The following is a 20,969-nucleotide window of genomic DNA, read 5'->3' on the forward strand; positions in this document are numbered from 1 at the left end:
TTTACAACAGGCAGGTTTTGTGCTTTTTCCTTGCCTTTTATTGGTATTCTCTAATTTCTTATTGTTGTCTCTTTCTAAACAGAAGCTGACTGGAATACATCTACAAACAGCTGAACAGGGGAAGGTGGAAGAACTTTTGTACTGCTGCAGACCATATATCAGTGCAATACCCAATCTGCCTTTCCTGCTTTCAAAAATAAACAGATTATTAGTCCTCTACTCCTTATGTGCAATCTGGCATGTGAGAAGAGGAGTGTGGAACCTTTCCCCTTTCTCATGTTTCTGCTCTCTGTTCAGCTGGTGGAGCAGGCACTGGGGAGATGCCCCCTCAACTCCTCCCCCCCGTGCTTGAAGAGAATTCTGCTCAAAGGTGCACCAGATATATTTTATTCCCTCTTACACCCCTCTAGGGTCAAGCTGAAAGCTGGCCTTTTGATTTTGTCCTCTTTAGAATAGAGTAATTGTCATCTTCTGGAATGTAACGTGGGATATAAATGACAAAATGTCTCAGAGAAATAATGATATCTCCAGCAACACAGTGTCCCCTGGCACTATGTTAGAGCATTAATCCAGAAATGACTCAGATTTTCATTCACTAAGCCACCACGCCTGCTCAGTGCCTGTATGCACTGTAGGTTTTGCTCATCACTGCCCATGATTTAGTGAATATTACATTAGAAAATCCATTTTATTTCCTATGCACCATTTTGGTTACAGGACTGCACCATTCCTTCAGTGCATCATAGATATCCATTGGTGTTTTGTAATAATTATCTTTTAAACTTACTGTTACTGCTGTATCATGTTTTCTGTCCAAGTCCACTCATTCTGAGGATGTCTCATCATTAATTTTCTAGTCCTTAGTTTCTTTTAAAGAATTTTGAGCTCAAAACATTATATTTAGAGCTTGCAGTCAAATTAGCTCCTTTGTGTGCTACACTGTGGTAAAAAAGATTCTCCCTGGGTAAGTAGCTCCTGTAGTGTCCTGTGTCCTGCCCCTTTTCCCTGTTCTGCCACTCCCTGGGTAATGTTGGAGAAAGCTGAGAAAAGCAAGCCTAGAATTCTTGCTGATGAAGAAAAAGCCATCAAAGCCTGAATATGTGGCCTCAGAAAATTGTTTCTGCATTTCTAATTTGCAATAGCTGTCCTGTATTCCTGATGGCTACTCCAACACCCCATCTCCTTGTAGATAGTGATGAGAGCAAGTTTAAAAGACAATTGTTAATCACAGAAAAACAGTGGATACCTATGGTATATTTAATGCAGAACCCTAAAGCTCATGTATGCCATCTATCTCTATTAAACGTTCTTCCAGTCATTTTTGAATCCAGGAGATCAATATTGAGGGTTTTTTTTAACGGGGAAATTCCAAGAACTATGGTGGATTTTTTTTTCAATTTCAGTAATTTGTAATTCCCTCTCATTTCTCCCTCCTGAGCCAACAGTGCATCTGATTAAACATGAGCCTTGATATTCTGGCTGCCCTTTCAAAAGAAAATGCAAGAAAATCTTTTTGCCTGTGCCACTGTGACAGTTCCATATTTTGCTTTTCATTTCCAGTTGTGTACTTGCTAAAGAGGATCAAAGCAGTTGTGTTTACACTGGTAAATTGTAGCAGGTAATTTGGTGATTTAATTTCTCCCTGATTTCTGTTTGTGAAGTAGGAAATGTTTTGTTACCTTTTATGAAAATGCTATCTTCTCTTCAGAATTATTTGCTGAATAATTCTGAGTTGGTAGATTGTGGGTGATGTGTTTCCTTTGAATGTTACACTGCTGTGAGAATAGACTGGTTTTGTCTTGACATGTGACAGGCTTCTGCTTTCTGCCTTGCTGAATAACTTTCAGGAGCTGTTGCAACTGTTGAGACTGTTTGTTGGAAAGACTGCATTTTTTGAGACTGAACATTGTTGCCTGTTAGCTTTATCTTAGCTGTCATTATTTTTTCAATTAGTGACTTCTTCAGGAATTCAGTAGAATTAATTGACTGCAGAAATCAAATATCTGGGCTCAAACTACTGTGAATTGGAAGGTTTTTCTCAAGCTACTGGTTTTATCTGCTCTCTTGGTTTGAGAAGAATTCATTGCACTGAAAGTATTTTGATGTAATTATTAAAAGCTAGAATAATATTAATGAAATTTCTGTTCTGACCCCAAATTTTGCAACCCAAAATTTTCAAGGTTTGCTGAGGCTGGGTCAGTGAGGCCACTGTCCTGCTCTGTGTGCTTTCTTTCACCTTTCACTTTCACTCTTGTGGAACATCTGCTTGGATGGAGGAGACCTTTGGCCTCAACACCAGGGCTGAATTTTCTCAGGTAGGTTTTGAAAGCCCTACAGACACCTCAGTGGTGCTGAGCTCTCAGGAGCTCTGCCACTGCTATTTCTTCTGTACTGTTTTCTCTGGGTTTACCTGCTTGGGATGCAGTCTGTGTCTGCCCTGCCTCACTCTTCACCTTGCATTACTGCAAGGAATGGGATCATACAAGAAACAGCAGAATAAATGTATCTCTGAAAAGGGGAGTGGGGGCTCAAAAAGGCAAAAGCCATAGAATTGTCCATTGTTCTGATAGAAATCCAGCACTTTCAACCGGAAATCTGGAGCCACGGATGTGGAAGTCCTGTGTGCAATATCAGACTTCAAATAAATGCCAGGTACCACTAAGAGTGTTGGAAGCATCATCTTTTTTGTTCATTTTTAGCTGAACATGTTTCACAGCCTTTCAACACTCTCATCCATTGTGAAGTTCAAAGAGGCTTAAATGCTGTAAAACAGTCATCAAATGCTATAATTAAACTTGCCAGTCACCCAGATTTGACCCAAACTGCCTGTGTCTCAAGATGTTAGTCAGCTGTCTGGGTTAGATTTCAGTTCAGCCTTTTAAAAACATGGAAACATCTCGTTCTCAGCAGCTTCTGTGCTCTTCTGTCAAAGCCTCTCTATCATGCAAACTCCTTCAACATTTCCAAGCTGACATAGCCATGGGGTACACCCTGCCCCACACCTGGCAGAACTCAGACTGTCACTTAAATATAAACGTTTTTTCTTGTTTTCGGTACATGTCCAATGATTGAACATCTTAAAGAAGTTTTATGCATTGGAATTGGAAATAAGTAATATAAGGAGAATCAAGGATAATTTTGTCATCTTTTTAGAGAAGAATATTTTTTTTTGTGCTGGGCAGAACCTAAGAAACATTAGAAAAAACAACTTCAAAATTATGACCTTTCTGGTCTCTTAATGAACCAGGAGAAAAAAAGAAATTATTATTGTTTGAGTCTGAGGCTTCTTTAGAGGTGTTTTTCCTGTGTTTAAATAACTCCTGCATTTATTCTTTAGGTCATTTATTCTTTATGGGTCTCCAAGGATCTGAGAGACCATTACCTCACAAATTCTCCAAAGTTACCAACTCCCTTAAGGAGAAACTTGGCAAATACCAGAAAATTAAGTTCTGAACAGAGTTCTTTCTGAGATAAGTTCTGAACTTCTCTAATTGTTTTCCTTTTCTAGGAGCTCAAAGGGCTTTATAGGGCCCACACATTCAACATCATTAGGCTCCTGTATGAGCACAGACTAAATGGAATTATTTGTAAGAAGATTAAATTGTTATATTTACATTGCCAAGACTTGCTCCCAGGCTTAGCTGCCCCCAAAATCTAATCTCTTCCCAGGGATTTTGTTCTACCAGAGGACTGTCCTGTGTCCACACCCCAAGGAAGGAAGGAAGGAAGGAAGGAAGGAAGGAAGGAAGGAAGGAAGGAAGGAGTTTGTTACACTTCGATTTAACATCTTTCCTCTGAAGTCCAAGGTACAGCAGGACATGAATTTTCTAACTCTTCACATAACACATTGTAGTGCTTGTACAAAGCCCAGAACAATACTTGGTATTTTGGCAGAATTTTTTTTCTCTTGCCAAGCCTGGTGAATAATTCAGATTTTTATACCATCTTTCCTCCAAGCAATATCAATTTTAATTTGGCTTCAGCGAGGTCTTAACATAAATATGTGATTAGAGAAGGAATCTAACTTAAATTGCTGTGGTTAAGTTTTATGTGTGTTAAATGTATGTATTCCAAGCACCGTTCTCCAATGTTACTTAAAACCCTTGCATCTTTCAAGTGTGGTTTATTCTTAGAAAACTCAAGCTGCTCCTAGAATTCTGCTCCCAGTAAGAGACAAATTAGATAAAAACAACTTCTTGAGAGGAGAGAGCTTGCAGAGTTCTTGCAAGTAGACATGGAGTGCTGCTTAACAGCCTGCTATGCCCTTTTGGTAAGAATTATCCAATAACTAGTATGTAGCAGATAGAATTTCACTTTTCCAAAATGTGTGTAGTGCATCTTCTTCCCAACCCCAGAAGTTGGAAGGATTGTGAGGGCTCTGGGAATACTGCAGATTTATTTTGGCACTGCCTAGTGCTTTAAGCATCCTGGAAATCAGCACTGGCTATGTTCTCATAGTCTGGATGTAAATTAGCCATATGTGCATTAGAGGCATTATTTACAGATTGAATTGTGCAACTAACTATACTTAGGGCCTTAGATAAATTATTTCTATATTGGGTCCAATTTTTGCTGTCATTTACAGTAATATAAATCTAGGATCACTACACTGAAGTCAGTAGGGTAATTACTTTGAATTTTCTCCAATGTGATGGAGAGCAGAATTTGGTTTCTGGTTATTATTTGCAGCTCTGAAGGCCTTTCCTCTACACTAGAAATCTTCTGAGGCTCTTCTGTCACTTTGTCCACTCTCACTTCAGAATTATGCTCAGAAAGTATAAGTGACACATAGTTGGTTTTGGAGTCTGAGTAAATAAAAATGAAAACAGTTGCCTGGTGTTAAAATGTCTTGTTGCTTTGCTTTTCATATTCTTTGTCTTTGCTTCCAAAAATTTGCAACCAGAGTTCGTTCTGGTTAAACCTCACTGAAAAAGTCTGTGTTAGGATATAGACATCACCCTCTGAGCCTCTTCACCACCACTTTGAAAGGTGCTTTAACAAAAGTGATTTGTAATGGCACTGTATCTTCATGGTTTAAACCAATGGTGCATCCTCATTTTCTGTTATGTTTGTTGCATTGCCCATCTAAATGTGAAAAAGCAGTGAGTAACAGTAAAAGCTCTTTATAGCAGCTCTTTTCAAATCCCTATCAGCTAAAAAATCATGAAGTCAAAGATGGAGCATATGAGTCTCTGTGGAAAGATAGAAACCATGCTAACACATCAGCAATTGTTCTCTAGAAACACTCTTGCTGATGCTGGGGTAGTGTGATTGTCCATATAAGAACACAGATGTCTCATCATCCAGCAACATATGATATTAAGGCATACCAATGCTGGATGCAACTTCGTAGCTGTGGTTCAAAAGCTCATGTTAGGGGAGCACACTGGGATACTGGTTATATCTTTTTCAACTCAATGTTTCTAATGAGAAGAAGATGTCTGAATGTATTTTCTGTAAGTCATAATCATTTGAAAAAATGCATTAGCAGGCACAGGTCTCATAAGTGATTTTAAATCATCTCCATATTTTGTTTTCCTTCAGCTTCTCCTTTGTTTCTTTGCTGCTGCTGCTCAATCTCATTTTTTTCTCCTCATATTACTGTAACAGCATGTCTGCCTTCATTTCCAGTGATAGAAAAGCCTGTGTGATTAAATGCTTCACTTTGGCAATCAGATATTCTTGGTGTTTGTTTATTGAAGGGTCTTTTGTGCAGTGTCCTGCCACTGCCTGGGTCCTTCTGTTGCTTGTGACAGTACTAAGAGGTCACCAAACTGATAATTGCACCCCTGCTGAGTTTGAGCTGCATGGTAATGGCTGGACAGTGCTGAGTAAAGAGGCACAAGACTAATATTACTGTGCAAATAACCTTTACTCAGCAAAACTCACAGGCAGTTGTAAATTCTAACTTAAATATCATCCCAGCCAAGATACAACTTCTCAGGGTCATCCCTGGAATTACTTCAGCTGCAGAAACAGAGATTCCCTTCAACATTTAAGTATCCAGCATATGTTCCCCAAGAAGACTCTTTTTTATCCAGTGGCAAGCCTGAAATCTTAAGTGTGAGGGAAAAAAGAGGCAAAGAGGTAAAATTTTAAATTATGGAGTCATTACACATTTTCTCCACATGTAGGTATTAATATATCGATCGAGTCTTTTACCGTTTTTCTGATAAAGTAAACAGATTAGGCTGCAAACATCTATTCCTACAAGGCAGATATTCCAGATCTTGAAATCATTCTTTTCTGATCTATTTTCAATTTTCCATGGCTTCTTTGAAGTGTGAACACCAAGACTAGTCATGATATTCCAGTAGTTTTCCCACCAGCTCACACACAGCTGTACTTCTTGTGCCAGAATCCCTGGCCCAGTCATTCTGCTGCTAGCTTAGGTTTAGGAAATTCAATCTAGGGTATTAAAACACTTGCTATATATTTTCCCTGCATAATTGGAAAGCAGTGAGAGATCAAGCAATGGATCAAATCTGCGGGGGGAGAAAAAAAAATATTCCAATTCTCAAGTTAATTGTCCTGAAAAGTTTGGAGAACTTTACTGCAGAGATACTCTCCCATAGAGCAATCAAGTGCTGACTGTAAGTCTGTTTATGCTTTGGACACATCTGTATGGCAGCAGCATAAAGAGTGTGGCATGCTGTTTAATATCTGTCAGGCTTCTTTTTTAAACCACTTAATAAGCATGTATGTAAATTCTGCGCAATAAAAAAGTTCTAACAACTAGAACAAGAATAACCTTTTATGTGGTGGCTCCCACCCTTAATCCCAGCTTCTACATGCCAGTTCCTCCCCCCACTTTCACATCCCCCTTTCTTGACAGGTGCCAGAATGTTTCAGAATTTTCCTGCGGCTTCACCATGGGAACTGCCATTTCACCAGGAATGAATTTGACCCGCTGAGCAATAAAGCTGAGGCAAAACACTCACACTCCAGCCAGGATGGGGGAATTGCTTGTTTTTTCTCTTGGCATGTTCTCCTCTGGCAATTTTTTTTCACCAAGGAGCGTTCCATGTTCATTCAACCTTCCTCTAACTTCACCTTGAGAAAGAAACAGGGCTTTGAAAGTGTCGTTTTCCCAGCAACAGCTGCTGCTTTTAGCATCCAACAGTCTTTAAATCCATAGAAAGCTAGTTTATATGGACAGGGAAGCATTAAATGCTAGGAAATGAGGGTCTTTAGGTAACTATTCCAGATCTGCTATATCTGCAGTTACAGCAATTGGTGGTGTAGGTGGTGTTCTTTTACTGGCTTTTAATGAGACACATTTATTACTGCCTTGCGATAAACCAAAGTACAGCCATAAAAGTGACTTTCATTGAACATTTGTTTGAGTTCTGCCTGGGTCTTATAAAGCTTCATTTGTTCAAGACTTTGGTTTTTGCTTTGCATGCCTGCCACCTTTTTGGTAACAGCTGTTATCTTCTTCCCTAGCTGCATACAATAGGCTTCCCTTCCATGACACAACAGGAACTTGTTTCATGACCTGTGTGGGACAGAGTCGGGATTTGATCCTTCATAATCTGCAGAGAATCCCAACCCCTCCGTACAACCAGGCAGAATGTGGGTTTGAAACTGCTCATGTTTATTTGTTAAAATTTCACAACAGTTTGAAACACTGTCACTGTGCACGTTGGTAACAGAAGTGAAATTTTAGAACAGCATCAAATGCAGCAGTCTTTGTTCGGAGAGCTGAAGACCCATTGACTTGAGAGATCCTTGACAGACCCAAACCATGAGTGATAAAAATAAATATGATTTTTTTTAGGTCCAGCAGTGAATTTAAAGCCTATGCATTTTCTTCACCTACTGGGCTAGTTCACATTTCACTGAATATAAGTTCCAATATTGCAGCTAAACTCTCTGGAAATATTCTGTAAGAAATGTTCTCAACAATTCACCTTCGTAAGTTAATACCTATTAAAACCTAAAAATGAATTAGATTTGGAATTTCCTGGATTCTTGTGTTTGTCATGCAAATTTTCAGTGCTGTTCTTTTTATGATAATATGAAATAAAGTAGTTTCTTATAGTAACATTGTAAATCATTTGCTTTCTATTACATGCAGCTGGTTTTGTTACAGTAATGATTTTGTATGGGTGCACACTGCAGAGCATATTAAAGGCAATGAAACATTCTTTTTTCAGGGCTCACATGCAATTGATGTTTGTGCAAATATAACCAGATAATGACAAAACAGTAATTTATTATAATATATTAACGAGGTTGTTTTTTCTCTCTTCTCCCAAAACGCACCTTCTTCTAAGCTGCCCTTCCCCCCACAGCAAATCCTTTTTTTTCCCCTTGTTTACAAAAACGACTCCCCACCCTTGCAGATGCAGATTAGAGTTTTTCAGCTCACTAGAGATCCAGAATCAAAATCTAAACCAGCTGCAGCTTTTACGCGGGTGTCTTACTTTAGCTTACTCAAAAGAACACAAGATGAACGGTAAGAATTAAATAAACCACAAATTATTTTGGGGGCTGTCTGGTTTATATTAGAAGTAAACTTTTCACTGCTGGCTGTTGTTTCAAAACTATTGCCTCTATTTTTGATATTCATCCTCGGGATCTAACACAAACTATGTCTTACTAGTTTAATCCATTGTTAGGCCATGTTTAAATATTTTTTATTATAGTCATGTGCTCTAAAATAGTTCTCACTGGAGTTTGCTGGCTCAAAGCCAAAGGGTAATACAGCTTCAAGTGGCACAGCGCAGTATTAAAAGAATTTTTTTCCTTTGGTGTTGGTACTTACCAATTTCACACCTTGAAAAGAGCCTAACTACATCAAAATGTGATGTATCTACTTTGAGTGCAGGGACTAGAAAAATATTATAGCACGAGAGGAGAGCAAAGAAAACATTTCAACTGTATCAACAGTATATTCATTTTGGTGCCTGATTAGCAATTTGTGTAATTCCTTTCTGTGGAGTCTAGAAATTATATACATAGGTTTTTCAAGCTTCTGCTTTTAGAAGTAACTTTGTTTTTAACTTCCAGCAGCAGGACCACTTACAGGATTACAATGACCATTATTTAGCTCATAGTTAACATTAAATTAAATAATTTGTATTTAGAATGATTTTTTTTTCCTCCTCTGAAATGATAATTGAACGAAGTGGGTCCAGCTCTGCCTCTGACAGTATTTTTTTTTCCCATGGAGAGCCACAATCATGCAAACACTACCAAGAAAGTGAATAAAGAATGATAGTAATGCTTAATAATGTGGATCTTCAATTCTGCAAGCATTTTGGCAAGAAGAAATTGCTTCCCTGATACATTTAAAAATACTTCCCAGTATGGACCAGGTTCCACTGGTGTGACCTAGGATTAGAAAAAAAAAAAAAAAAAAAAAAAATTCTACCATTATTTCATCACTGTGGTCTGCACCAGCACCTTCATCTTAGGGTATTATGACATTTACTTCTGTTGTTTCGAATGTTCATGGGGAAAACATGCTCAGAAAGGAAGGAAAGAGACTTTTAGGAGCAGTTAACCTCTGCAGCTTCCAGGGAGAGCACTAACATTCAATATATGCCAAACCCAGCCTATTAGGTTGAATAATGAGTGAGTATATCTGAAACTTTGTACCAGACAAGATGAAAACAGATTGGGCAGGCTATTGTAGCACACTTTATTACCTAGTGAAATGTAATTTGATCCATTTGCAGGAGGAAGAACCAGAGATGCTTGTTTCAGAATTCAATTGTTCCAGAAAGATGTAAGCACCCCAGTGTTGTTATTTTTATATCGATTTTTTATGAAACACGTGTAGTTACATTTTTACAAGGCAGGAGGTTCCCTTAATGATGGCAGCAAGACAAGCAGTGCAAATGTTCGGGGGCTGAGTGCATTCCTCTGTCAGATGAGAGGGCAAGAATATGTAGTTTAACTCCAGTCTTGCAGGAGTAAAACCAGACCCAGACACTCAACACCAGACAAGCTGCAGCCAGGTTGGCTCCTGGAGAGGTGACTTTCTGCTGTCACTTCAATCTCCCACTGCCCAGGTGGGGATGTTTGGAAAAATGAATTTACAGACAAAAGCTTGGGCTGGATTCACCCCACAGAAGCTTTAGTGGTGGAATTTCAGCTTTGTGTCTGAATTAGACTGTTGATTTCACAGTGTGGTGCTCTCTGCTGTGGTTTAGAGATTTTTGCATATTGATTTTATTTTTGAAAGTGAGAATAACTTTGAATTTTGGTCCTGTGTGCCTGAATTTGCAATAAGCATGTTAGCTAAAAAAATTATGCATGTATCTTTAAAAGGGAAATATAATTTCATTAGCACAACTTCCTCTCCTTTTTTTTTTTATTTCCCTGAGACCATCTTGAGTTGAAATTAAGAAGAAAAAAAGAAGATACTGTCAGAGAAAAAAAAAAAAAAGAAAAAAAAGAAATGTTCCTGAACTTGGCTGTTACATAAACATCACAGCAGAAATGCTGTTGAGCCAGGCCTTGTTGTGTTTGGGAAAGAAGCTATTAAGCCAATATCAAATGAGACATATATATTTGGACATAAAACTCAGCTTGCTGCATACTTTTGGGAAGAAAACCCCAAATGTCACATTCCATAAATATTATGGACACACTTGATGTGAAACAATAGACTATAAATAAATTAACCCAGGAAATCACACAGGTACCCAGGTGTCTTAGACTATCACCTTATATTGAAGGTGTATGTCTAAATGGACCTCTACATTTTTCTAATATCCAGTCATAGCTACTGGTGCTTTTCTTTTGTATTTCTCTTTCAACATCACAAGATATTATGGTTTTTTAGGAAGCCCCTCCTGAGAGTGTGTGGAAAGTATCAGCAACCTCATAGATTGAGGTTGATTCATTCACTTTTCTGTCTTGGTTTCTTTTTGTTTAAAAACTGTGGCCTTCTTTATTTATTTATTTATTTATTTATTTTTAAAATTTTTTTTTTTGTTCCATACAGACTCTACAGAGACTCCTGAAACGTCTAAACTCATATTAACTGACACACCTTTTAAAAATTTAATTTTTTTTTCAACAACATGATGTCTGTGCCATCTTTTGTAGTGACTCTTTCAAACACTGATCTCATATTGTCAACAGCAGCCCTGTCCTTCCAGTAGGCTTAACCTCTTCCCACTATTTCTGATTTTATATAGTCCTAAAAGAATAATTCCCATCTGAATTTTTTCACCTCTACTTGTATATTGTCCTGTCTGGTGCTCCTTCCATCGCTTTCTCCATTCCTTCCTACAGAAGACCTCCTGCTTTCCTCCAGCTCTTTTTACCTTTGTGCTTATAACAAACAGTGCTGCCTTTTCCCTCTGGTCCCAGCTGCTGCAGCAATCTGGGCATGAGAGCCACACACCTCCTGCATCTTTACTCAAGCTTTTTTTGCTGGGTTTTGGATCAGTACAGATTTCTCAAGCCAAGAGCAATCCCATTTTGCAGTATACAACAAGCACTGCTTGTTTCCACTGGGGTTGCTGGAAGCATCACCTGCCCTGCAGCCAGTCTCCAAACCAGCAGCTGAGGGTTGGCATCCCTTCTTCCCCCCTGCAGCTCTCAGAGCTCACTGGTATTTTAGTGCTTGACATGGTGCCTGAAAAAGGTAATGGGAATATTCAATCCTGGACATAACAGGGAGTGACTCAGCTGCAGAATTCAGGAGGGGGTGCTGAGCCACAGGCTGGCAGAGGAATATCCAGAGGAGGGATTTGGTTCACACCCATTCCCAGTGCACAACATTGGTATGAGGAGAGACTTTTCAAAGCTCTTTGAAATGTGTCTGAATGGATGAAGAGATTCTGATGGTTTAAACATGTTTGAAAATCCCAGATGCAGAGCAATTGTGGTGCATTACACCTATCACTTCCCCACTTCCTTGTTTTTTTCAGTCTGCTTTAAATGAAGAAGCATCTGAAATTCATAAATTTTATTTCTTTACCCTCATTTGAATGCTACTGTGGATGCCATTAAAATACCCATACATTGGAAACCTCAGGAAACATATCTGTATAATATCTTTAAAGATTTGTCATGTTGCAGTAGTGGATAGAGGCAGAAAAACAAAAAAATCATTATTTAGAAGCATGTAATTATAATGAATAATTATAATGTAATTATAATGGTGAAGTAGTAGTGCAGTTTTGTCTCTCATTTTCACAAATATGCCAGCTAAATATGTAAATTAAATAAATATTGTTTTGAATCAGAATCTGTCCTATTTTTTGTTACCTTCCTATTTAGAAGATATCTATTGTCTTTGCACAAAAATTGTTTTACTTCTCCTGTCCCCAGAAGCTGAGTGTTCTTGTGAACTGATCTTTCCAGAATATTTCTGTATGTGGGCTGATCACAGCTGCTGAAATCAGGCACAAAAGACACTGTTACCCTAAAAGGAATAGGAAGATCTAAGTCTGCTAACTTCTGTCCAAAGAGAAGGAAAAAAAATTATCAGAGGATATTCTTCTCCCATGTTTTCTGAGCAGGAATGGATATAGAGACAATAGAGAGGTGATGTTACACCCTAGAACCAGATCTGGGGACACTTGTCAAGCTAAATTAATCCTTTGCTCACACAATCATCTCCCTCTGTCCTGAGGGAGAGAACATTAAAAAAATAATCATGGGATCTTTATTCAATAATCTTCCTTTTACAGTGATACAGGATTTTTAGGGCAATTGATGAATGGAAAAAAAAAAAAAAAAAAAAAAAAAAGCACAAGGAAACAGCAACAATTGAGAATTTAGCTGACATTAGACTCTGCAGAAGCTTCACCCTGGGGAGGAAGGAGCCTTCCCTGGGAAGCAGTAACCTGGGAAGAGCTGACCCTCTGGACAGAAGGTTTCTGGAAACAGAGGCCATGCCTGTAGATAATATCTGAGTTTTATCTGAACAGCAGATAGTTTTACAGCTCACCTGCAGCAGTCATTGTTAAGGGTCAGACAAACTCGTAGCTCATAGTGGGAAAAAAACCCAAGCACCCAGCCCAGCCCAGCCCAGGATGAACACATCTGACAGGCATATGGACAGGAGGGTGATCTGGAAGTTAGCTCTTCACAGCACAGGGAGAAAAACAACTTCCAGATGAAATCACAGGTGTTCATCAAATTCTTTTTTAAAACACCCCAAAATCTAAAAAAAGTCCCAGAGTGAGGTTCTTAGCCCTGTCAAAATAAGGAAGAACAGTAGTCAGGACAGTAGAGCATGGAAGGGGAAGGAGCTGTGAAGTGAGCAAGACTAATGAGTTAATTAACATTATCCCTATCTGCAGTGGAAAGCTTCTCTCTTTACTGAGCCACACTGGAGATTATTTGAATGACAACAGGGCTTAACCTGGCACATCTTTGAGGCAGTGCCAGAGGCTGCCTAAAACACTGCCCTCCATGCCATGGGACAGAGTTATTTGTTCCTCAGTTATTTGGTGCCTCTTCTTGCTATGGACAGATTTCCCCCTGACCACAAACTCTGCCTGGATTTTCTGGCAGTTGCCACTCTGGGAATTTAGTTCACAGAATTCACAGAATGAAGAAGTTGGAAGAAACCTTCAAGGTCATTGAGTCCAGCCCATGCCCTAACACCCCAACTACACCATGGCACTGAGTGCCACATCCAATCTTTTTTAAACACACCCAAGGATGGTGGCTCCAGCACCTCCCTGGGCAGACCATTCCAGTACTTTATCAATCTTTCCATGAAAAACTTTTTCCAAATATCCAGCCCGTATCTCCCCTGGTGCAGCTTGAGGCTGTGTCCTCTCGTTCTGTTGTATTGGTAGAGGACATCAAGGTTCTTTAGAGCTGGAGATTCCCCAGCTGGAGCAAATGGGACTGCTGCAAACATTTCTTGGGGAGTTATCAGTGTTGATGCTGAGAGGACAGAGTGCAGCTTTGGCTTTGCTGCTTGAACTGCTGTGGCACAGTCAGTGTGATGCAACTTGAATCTTAGACACCTCCTTTTACAGTAGCTTTGGCTCTGCCCTCTCTGAGGATCAGATCAAGGCATCCTGAGAGCAGTGAGCCTTCTTCCTGCCATCCATTCCATTTAAATAGTTTCCTTGTGCAGTTGCCTCACCTGAATTTTATTTCCGAGGAGCTGCTGGTGGTTTTCAAGGTGATTTACCCAGTGATATGAGAGCAGGTGGGGATGTGATCAGCTCATGGCCACCCTAGGGTCCCCTTGTGAGCCACAGCTGGGTGTGATGGCTCTGTGTGCTCTGTCCCACCAGGACCTGGTCCCCCTGCAAATGGCAGAGCTCCTGCTCGCTGACCTTTGCTGCAGATCTTTGCAGTACATCAAAAAGATTAATGGTGCCACTTGGTAGTTTCAAGACCCAGCTCTCCAAATAAAAGATATTTTTTAATTACTGTCCAACCCTATTAGGCAGAGGATTGTCTAACATGTGTTTCCTTTTAGGGATGAACTGCCCCAATGGCAGTTGCAGAGCACTTTTGCATAACTCTTTCCCCCTCCCCCTGGCCCTATGCTTGTGCTGATGTGTGAATGTGCAGACATCCTGCTAATGCCTTGGATATGCTTAATCTTAAAAAGCAATTTTGAGGACAGGGTTGCTCTCTGCTTCATCCCTGGGGGGGCTGCTTCCAGAGAGTGGGCAGCACTGCCAAGTTTTGGGATCTTAACTCCTTACTGCCAGGTCTGATTTCCCTTCAAAGATAAATCTCTTTCCCTTTACCTCACCAAGTACCATCCCTGTTTTGATTCAAAGTTTGGTTTATTTTCTGGTTGGGTTCTCATCAGTTTTATCCATATTTTATCCTTTGATGAGGATATCACTTCAGAGAGGTTCACAAGCATCTGCAGCAACAAATTGGCATTTGTGTTTCAGGGCACTTTCCAGTATTACCTGAGGTCACAGTGTTAGGACAGGGAAATCCATTTCTTTTCCACAATGTGTTATTTCTTGAATTCAAGCAACAGTTTTCATGTGGACAGAAATGTTTGAAAATATCTCAGCCAAGCAAAGCTTCACTCACTGGCTTTTAACATTCCATTAAACTGGGATGAATCCTTCAGCCTTTACCTGTAGGAGTGATTTGGAGTCCTTCAAGAAGACTTAGATTACCTGGATAATTACAGGTTTTCCAAATGTGAGATGGTTTAGGATCAGACCCATCATTTCCAATGAGTGGGGTTTGCAGGGTAAAATATTCAGCTGTGCTACAGAAATTATCTGGTCTTCTGCTTTCTTTGCTATCCACCCCTGCTGCTGGTCAAGCAGAAACTTTCCACTGTTGAAATACCTGGCAATAACTATTTAATTTGACAATTTGTAGATGGTATTCCTGTATTACCCTTTAGGACCTTAATAATAGGTTTTTCTTTAGTGAAGCATTAAAACATTAAAGGCCATAAATTCCACAGTCACCTGTATCCATTTATTGCTAATTTATTATGGAACATATCATAAAACTTTGCTTGACATATAGGCCTCTTCATAACTATAAATCTTTTTTCAACTGTTTAGATAACTTATGCTTAAGTTCAAGGAAAGACCTCTATGAACAAATATTTTAAACATCTACTTATTATGCATCACTAATACGCACAAACTATGTGGCAAATACTCAGAAATATTACTCTATAGTCAGATTTATTACTTCAAGCTTTTGGGGGATATATCTATTATAAAAATAAAATAAAAACTTTGTGTCAAGTATCTGCTTTATTAAAAGGTTTAAGAGTTCTAACTGAATAGAGCTGTTGTTGTAGTTAACATCAAATATATAAACGTTTCTCTTCAGATTAAGTTTGCCATTTCTGACCTGGAACTGCAGAAAGGATTGTAAATGTGTTTCACAAACGAGAGCAAAACCAAAAGTTATCTGACTTAGTAATTCTATATCAAAATAATATCAATAATATCATTGTTGCTACAGAGCTTGACCTTGGTGTCATGAAGCCATTTTTAGAATCTCAGTGATGCTGAATCATATGTATGTATATGGAAATAATTTTGGCATTTAATTTATTCTTATCTCAAATAATTGCTTGGGATTGACACTGTTTACATTTGTTGCTTTTAAATTACCTGCTGTTGTTTCATATGCATAAAAGAAAACATTTTCATCCTTGTGGTATATAAATTTGAGTTGCTTGGATAAACCAAACCAGCATTCTACAAAATACTACTCTTTTATTTTTTTTTCTCTTTAACATTTTTACCCTGGCTGAATTATTAGCATATGTATTTGCTAATCATACATATGTATTATTAGCAAATGTAGTAAAGTAATTGGTTTTAGCAGCAGTGCATGTGCATACACCCAGACAGCTTCTTTAGCAAGAAGTTGGTTTGTAAAAATATTATTTGGGTGCTTCGTTAAAAGGCTCTGTTTCATTAGTCCTTTTCCTGCAAATGAGTTTGTTTGCACATGGAAGGTCATTTTTATTTTTGAAACAAATTCCCCTCCTAGTGCCCTCCCCATCAGTTCAGCTTGGTGTGTGTTTGCAAATGCTCTGTGGCCTCAGGATTTTCTTATAAATTGTTAAACTATATGACCAAAATCACAGTGTAAGGCCAAAAACTGTGCAGCAAGCACAACTTAATTGGTATATTAAAGTCAGAAAAAAGGGACGGAGATCTTCTACAATCTTTAAAGTGAGCTTGTTCATAGCAAACTAATTAAAACTGTGCAGATTTTCTGTGTATTTGAGAAAACCCAAACCCAGTTTACTCTAATCACAATCACAACATCATTAGCATCCAAATGAAAGTGAAGCAACTGATTCATCCAAAATGTGCACTAATTGTTCACCAGTTTTCTGCTGGCTTCATCCCTGGATCTTTCAAGGATTGTTTCTTGGGACAGGACAGGGAGGATTAATGCTACATGACCATTCTATCCAGTCACCAGCCAAACAGGGAAGAGGATCCAACCTCTCAGTCACACTTGCTGGTTTCTATTTTCAGAATATTTCTACATTTCCCCCTCCCACATTTTCTCCTTCTCCTCTCCTTAGTCTCTTTTCTTTATCCTTTTTGCCAATCCTTTCCCTTTAGTGTCCTTCCACTCTCCCCCATGCCCCTTCTCCATTGGAGAGAGATCTTCCTGCCTTATCCTTAGTGCAAGAAAATCAACAGCTACTGTTTGATAGACTTTTTGTTACCCAGATTCTTTTTCTGGGGTTTTATGTGTTCATATAAGTATTTATGTTTTGGGACTTGCTGAGAAAAATAACAAACTCATGTAAAAATAGTGAATCAATATAAAGAGAAAAATGCTGGCAATTTGTAGGCTTAAACAAATCAAATAGCTTTTGATTATATAGCAGACATCATTTTAATATTACTTATGGGCTCTGTGTGTCTTTGCAACAGGCTCCCAGCATATCTCTAAATTCCATGGCTCCACAGTAAACAACTTTTTATATTACTTCCTGAAAGCTGACCCTGATGGATTGTAATTAATTATATTGCTGATATCTGACAAAATAAGCAACTTTCCCAGTTATTTATGGTCTTAGATTTCACTCAACTACATAATACAATGTCTCTTTAAACACTGTCAGGTGCTGTGAAAATTATCAGCCTGGAGCAGCCAAGCCTAGGGAACAAGACAAGGTTTAAAACTAACACTGTGAGTTTCAGCTACTGATACAATCTTACCACAATAAAAGAATTACCTTTAATAAATATATTCCGGGACAGCCTGTGATGGGACTCAAGGAGCCAATTAAGTGTTGTATTCAAATGCTTTGTTTTCCTGTGCAGAGAAACTCCTGGGCCAGGCTCCCTTCTGGCACAAGTCTGCTTAAATCAACAAATGGAGTTACACCCGAGATGAATTTGCCGTGCTATGTTTTTCTAAATAGATTAGGGGTCATTTGAAAAGCTGTAAATAAACCTTTCAAATTCTTTAAGGAAAAAGAAACAAATCTCCAAGAGGAAGAGAAAGAAAAAAAAAAAAAAAAAAAAAAAAAAAAAAAAAAAAAAAAAAAAAAAAAGAGAGAGAAAGGGGGGAAAGAAAAAAGATTTATTCTGCTTTCCCAGAACTGCAAGTTTCCAGGTGTTCACCTTTTGATCTGGCTACAGGCAATGATTTTCTGAAGTGGTTTCTGATGGTGCCTGACATCATTTATGGCACTCCTGAACAATCTTGTAATGTGCTAAACTACACAAAATTAAGTGAGTTAGTGGCTAGCTAAGAGCAGCAAAAGGGCCACAGATATCACATGCACTTTGCTGCTTCCAACATGTGTAGCTTTGAATCAGAATTATTTCTTTGATTAGATAATGAGAATGAAATAATCACTGGTCTTAATTTTAATAGTACAGTAGGGTGACAGGCATTTGGATTCTCAGTATTCAATGCTGCACAAACACAGGGGGAAAAAAACCAAACATGTTTTTCCTAATAATTTACGGCCCAGCTTGAGGCACAACACAGCAATGGAGGCAGCAAACCATGGGGAGGAAAAAGATGGGTGGTGTGAGCCTACATTAAACCAGCAGAGTGTTGTGTGTGGTTGGACAGCCCATGTTGCCTGTGTTTGGTTTAGTTTTTTATATATATCTTAATCACAGTCTGTAATTAAGAGAAAGAAGGATCCTTGCCATGAGCAGAACTGGGCTCAGCTGGCAGATGCTGCACCACTCAGCCAGTGGGAATTTTGCCATTTATTTTCATGGTGATAACACCAATGATACTGTTGAGTTTTGGGCAAACAGGACAGCAGTTACCTCTGCAGGACTAAGGAAGGAAATCAAATTCAAAATGGGTCAAGAGTCAAAATTGGCACAGCTGGTCACCTCTGGCAAGTCAAAGCCTTTCACTCAGCTTCACTTTTTTCCACTCACAAACTGGAGTTTGGTGTGGAAAAATGCTGTCAGAGAAAAAAATTTTCTGTTGTGCCCAAGAACAGAACCTGTTGGATTTGACCTCAGCATCTCCAGGTTGTGTTAATTGTTTTAGCTCTGATGGGCTCAAATTAGTGAGCTCTGTAGAGAAGGGAACTGAACACCTGAGTGGTGGAGTGTGGTGGGAGCAGAGGGCAGATCAGATCTGGAAAACCAGAGGATATGATCCATAACTCCTTTTGGCTGGAATTTGCTCAGAGCTAAAGGCCTCTCATGCAGATTTGTAGCTGTCCAGGCAAAGGATGATAAAGAAATGTGATTATCTTGTCTCCCAGTGTGGTTGTCAACACGTGGGATGTGTTTCCTTCTGTGAAACACAGAAATCTGTGCAGTGCTTCAGTACCCAGTACAGAAATGAGAGTCCAATGCTGCAGTTTTGCCTTTTAGAAGTATTTAATCTGTAAATAACTAATTAGCAGTCTTGCAGAATTTGTCATTTCCAATGTTGATTCTAAGGGTTGAATTTGTTAATGACATTTTAAATTCTTATTTTATGCCAACAAAGACTGTGAGTGCTTAGCCAAATTAATAGAATTTGCATTGACAATGAAATCTCTCACTGCAGAAAATCTAAGAAGAGAAATGTATCTTTGAGATCCTACCGTGATTTTGGTAAGTCTTTTCCAAGTGCTTATTCTGCAAATCACTAGATTAATACCATTTAGAAAGATCAGGCAAATGAAGCTGCAATTAAGAGAATTAGTTAAATCCATTATAGGCTGCTGGCCTTGCTCTCCAACTCAGGAAGGATTAAGCACCACACCCAAAGTCTGTTTGATCCTATCTTCAGGGCACTACTTATTAATTACACTTAATTATTCATGGCAAACCCCAAAATGAAGCAGTTGAACATTAATCCAGCTGTTACCTTTCCCTCAATTCATGAGTTTCTTTGGGATGCTTTTCTCATTTTGACTTTTCCACCCTTAACTTTACAGAGTGTTTCTCCAAGACCCCCTTGCTGCAGGAGATGTCTCATTTCTATAGGATGTCAGCTCAGTCCTGGTCACTTATCAGTGCTAAATCCAAAAGCACATTGTTAGGAATTATGGAAACAGAATATTTATGCTGACTGGTGGGTTCTGTGACCTGTGCTACTCTAGGCATTTATGGAGAGGTTGCATCCTGGTGAGAGGAGTCAGCATCCAAACTCACTAAAGCAGCCCTTCAGAAAAAGAACTCAAAGGAGCATCAGCTCTCTAGGATTCATTTCCAACCAAAGTTTCTATTTCAGAGCTCAGTTTCTATTTTCAGCTACTCTTCCCCAGTCCCCCTCTCCTGTAGTCCAGTGGCTGGCATATGCAACCAGCTCACAACTGTATTTTATCTGGAACAGGGCTGTGAAATTACTGTCAAGCTGGGGTGCCTCAAAAGTGATTTCTTCTCTCCTTTTTCTCCACAAGATTTTGTTACTCAGAGGCAAAGCAAAGCACGGGCAGCCTGGCCCTTCAGGAGACAGAGCAACCCTTCATTAATCACCAATATTCTATTTACTGGGACTACAGAGTGACTAGAGGGGGGGGGGTCTATAACTGGGGGTGTATTCTACAGATCATGTGTTATTTCTGAGTTATGCCTCAGGTGCCATTCAGTGGTTTAAGGATGGGGAGGTTATTTGATAGCTTTAATCACACAGGTATTTCAGCTTGTCAAAGACAAGGGCAGCTTTGTAGCTGCTATTTTGCAGTGAGAGTCCTTCTGTAAGGCAAAGTGAACTGAGCTGATCAAAACATTATGCACACAAAGGGCAAACAAACAAAAAAAAGTCGGCAAACAACAACTTTAAATTTCAAATATTGTGGTCTAAGGGCAAAGCAATGAAGGAAAACAGCACACTTATCTGCTTCCTGTTTCCACTCTATGATCAAAGCTTTTAGCTTCAGTTTGTTCAATTCTTAATGATTTTCAGGCACTTTTTCTAACCCAGAGTACCAAAAACAAGGAGTAGAAAGCAGGATACAGGCCCTTCCCATCTTCTTGCACACCAAAGCTCTTTTTTGAAATCCAGCTCTTCTGCAATCAGATTTAAAGCTGATTTAAAAACAAGAATTATAATGTACCCTCACCTAAAACCATAATAATCTCTACTCC

The 20,969-nt window shown here is 39.0% G+C and overlaps 1 long non-coding RNA gene across 1 annotated transcript; it reads left to right on the forward strand.

The window, feature by feature from the left end:
• The first annotated feature begins 9,482 nt into the window (after positions 1-9,482).
• LOC306805210 lies at positions 9,483-17,656 on the forward strand. The gene is made up of 3 exons (XR_013775148.1): positions 9,483-9,582; positions 9,687-9,736; positions 17,531-17,656. It is a non-coding gene; the product is annotated as an uncharacterized lncRNA (long non-coding RNA).
• Positions 17,657-20,969: the final 3,313 nt, after the last annotated feature.

Source organism: Erithacus rubecula (assembly GCF_903797595.1).
Source record: "Erithacus rubecula genome assembly, chromosome: 9".
Classification (NCBI taxonomy): domain Eukaryota; kingdom Metazoa; phylum Chordata; class Aves; order Passeriformes; family Muscicapidae; genus Erithacus; species Erithacus rubecula.